General features: G+C 37.1%; 1 non-coding gene across 1 annotated transcript; it reads right to left on the bottom strand.

Annotated features, from left to right (window-relative positions):
• Positions 1–224: 224 nt before the first annotated feature.
• Positions 225–412, bottom strand: LOC142679697 (U2 spliceosomal RNA). Its single transcript, XR_012852875.1, has one exon. It is a non-coding gene; the product is annotated as a U2 spliceosomal RNA (small nuclear RNA).
• Between the last annotated feature and the right edge of the window lie 3,154 nt (positions 413–3,566).

Below are 3,566 nucleotides of genomic sequence, written 5' to 3'. Positions count from 1 at the left end.
AAATGCCGGAAACACAGAAACACAGACGACACAAAACAAGAGGTGGCAATGTATTAATTAATTGCATTTAATAAATTAGCTCATTATCACACATGACTGTACAAATGCATTGTCCAACAGGTGTTGAAATAATGGGATTAAAAGGGGAGATCCCATCCGAAAGACAAAAACAATGGCAAACACAAAAAGCACTTTTGGAATCTGATTTTAGTAAACACATAAGGAAAGGGTGCACCGGTCCTGGAAATACTGCAATACCAGGTCAATGCGTGGAGTGGACAGAACAAGCTCTATTTCCATCTCCCTGTTCTAAAAATCCATTTAATATATGGTCCCCAGATAGGGGAAGTATCAGATATTAAACTGATAAGAACAGATTTTTTTGAGTTGACTACCCCAACAAAGGAGGTAACCGTTTATTTAAAATTTTTGACATAAAAAGGATTTACAAATTTTTTACATTTTTACAATAAATCAATAAATACACAGGGTTTACAACAATGGTATAATAATAAATACAAGTTATCAGATAAAATCACATAACTTATAAAAGGGCACTTGGTGGCATCAAATTATGGAACTCCATTCACTAAAAAACCATTTTCTACATAAAACAGGAGAGAGTTTTTTATCTAAAAGAAAATACTTGTGCATCTCACTTAAACAAATGGCTAAAACATCATCCACAGTTAAAACGTCATGTTTGAATAAAAGAATGTTTCTGGCCGCCCACAGAGCTGCTTTGACGCAGTTAGTGATCTTCCATGCCATCATTTTTCGGGTCTGTGTTGGGCATTCCAGACATCCATAAAAAACGCCATTGCTAGTAAATCTCTGTAGTCCTGTAATCTTCTGTGCCAAGGGGAGGATTCTTGACCACACCAATTGTGCGTAGTAGCACTGCCAGAAAAGGTGGTAGACTGTCTCATCATCTCTGCAACCTCCCCTTGGACACGCAGCCGAGTTGGTCAGTCCCCTTCGATGCTGGAATGCCCGGCATGGAAGACACTCGTGGGCACAACTCCAGGCCAGATCTTTCTGAGGATTAAAAAGATAATTAATATTTACCATTCTCCATATTTGTTTGCACTTTTGTTCACTAAAATTACTAATGGGGGCTACTAAAACATTTTCTTTTATCTTTTTTAAAACACTTTTACTATTTTGCACGTCTTCAATTCTCTTGCCTTTCAAGTTAAAAAGGTTCACAATTTTCTCTAAAATCTTGTACTGGTCAGGGAGGTTAAAAGCATACGGGGAGCTTAAAACCGTGGAGAACCATCCGTTCCTCCTCATAAAATAACCGGTGTTAAAACGGATAAAATATGACCAGTAGTGATCCTTAAAAACAGCGTTAAGACATGCAGTAAAAAATTTGATTAAAAGAAAGGTCTTTATGTCAGGGAAATCCTTACCACCCATTAGTTTTGGCATCATCACCTTCTCTCTCCTGAGTTTTTCCATTTTGGAGTTCCATAGAAATGTAAAACAAGCTTTATTTATTTTTTTTAATAAAATATCAGGGGGAGGGAAAACCATACTCAAATATAATAAAATCGGTAAAATCACCATTTTCATAATTAAAACTTTTCCCTCCATAGTCAGCTTTCTCAAATTCCACATACAAATCTTTTTATTAACTTTTTGTGCCACCAAGTCCCAACTGTTAAAACCATTGTTTAACTCATTGAAGGAGACCCCTAAAATCTGCACAGTCTCTGACACAGGGACTGGAATGTCCTGTAAAATCATATTGCCAATGTTTAAAATGTTACTTTTATTAAAATTGACTTTAAAACCGGAGGAGCAACAAAACTTATAGATCTGTCTTAAAGTTGTTTGTAGTGATAGGGTGTCCCTACACAGTACCGCGACATCATCCATGTACCCCACTACCTTTGCCTCTAGTCCCCCCCCGCCCGGCAGGGGGACTCCACGTATCTGTTTGCTTTTCCTCAAGGTGCACAGTAGAGGCTCAATTGCACAAATAAAAAGTAGTGGGGACAAGGGACACCCCTGCTTCACTCCGGAATTTAAAAGGACATCCTGTGTTTTAAAACCTTTGACTAAAATCTTGCTAGTGCAGTTGTCATAAAAGGCCTTCAGAGACTGTATAAAACCTTCCGGTATACCCATTTTCTCTAAAACCTTAAAAAGATAAAAGTGTGACACTCTGTCAAAGGCTTTCTCAAAGTCGATTGTTAAAACTGCCATTTTGCCTTTCCTCTCCTTTGTGTCATTAATAACATCTTTTAAAAGGTTCAGGTTATCCCATATGCTCCTCCCGGGTATCCCACAGACCTGGTTGGAGTGAATTATTTTGTTTACGACTGCTTTTAATCTATTTGCACACATTTTAGCCATTATCTTGTAGTCGCAATTTAGCAGTGTAATTGGTCTCCAGTTTTTAATGTCGGTTTTGTCCCCCTTTTTGTACAGCAGGGACACCTCACCTTTCTTCCAGGACCCCGGGAGGGCTTTTGTTCTAAAAACTTGTGTAAAAAGAGAGTGGAGATCTTCCTTTAAAACACTGTAAAATAGAACATAAAACTCTATGGGTATACCATCAGGACCAGGGACTTTACCTGTTTTAAAACTCTTGGTAGTTTCTAAAATTTCTTGTTCTGAAATCTCCTGTAATAAAAAGTTTTGGGAGACAGGATCTAAAACAGCATCAACCTCCTTCAATGAGTCATTCATAAAAGCATTGTCAATGTTTTTAACATTAAAAAGATCCGCATAAAACCCATGTACCTTTTTTAAAATATTTTGGGTATTTGTTTCACCTTCAATATTATCCAACAGGGTATGCTTATCATTGATTTTCTTAAAAAAATACCTGGAGCAGGTCTCGTTCTCCTCAAGATGTTTTACCTTACAGCGAAAGATTATTTCCTTTCCCCTCTGCTCCAGGCACTGGGAGATCTCTTTTTTAATCTCAATAATCTCCTTGTCCACCAGCATACCCTGTTCTCTGAATTTATATTGGGTCTGCAGACGGGTATTTAAATTTGCATAAAATTTGCATTTCTCTTTTGCTTTTCTCATCCCAATCTTAATAAAAAAATCTCTTATTTTAACTTTCATTTTTTCCCACCAGGTGACGATGGGCATATTGGGATGTCTTACCCGTCTGCAGCCTTTGTAAAAGGTAATAAAATCAGCTAAAATTTGCGGATCTTCTAAAAGGGATACGTTTAATTTCCAGGCTTTTTTCGGAGTTCTTCTTTCGTTATCACATTTCACTTTAAAATACAATAACTTATAGTCAGAAAAGACGTTTGGGTTAATATCACATTTAAAAGGCAGTATTTGGTAAGAGCAGAAGATAAAATCAATCCTGGAGCTGCAGGTCACGTTGCTCCAGGTAACGCCGGCCTCTTCACATAAATCCCTGTTACATTTTTTAAAAACATCGGTGAGTTTAAAATCAGTAACAATATCTTTTAAAATTGACGAGGTCTTGTCGTAGTTCCTGCTTACTGAATTAGAGAACCGGCGTTCCCCCTTTAAAATACAATTAAAATCACCCGCTAAAACAAGTGGTTCTGAATCATTAATAAAAA

The sequence above is a fragment of the Rhinoderma darwinii genome (assembly GCF_050947455.1).
Source record: "Rhinoderma darwinii isolate aRhiDar2 chromosome 2 unlocalized genomic scaffold, aRhiDar2.hap1 SUPER_2_unloc_55, whole genome shotgun sequence".
Classification (NCBI taxonomy): Eukaryota; Metazoa; Chordata; class Amphibia; order Anura; family Rhinodermatidae; genus Rhinoderma; species Rhinoderma darwinii.
Note: the sequence above shows the minus strand (reverse complement) of the source record. Positions and strands in the feature narration are given on the sequence as shown.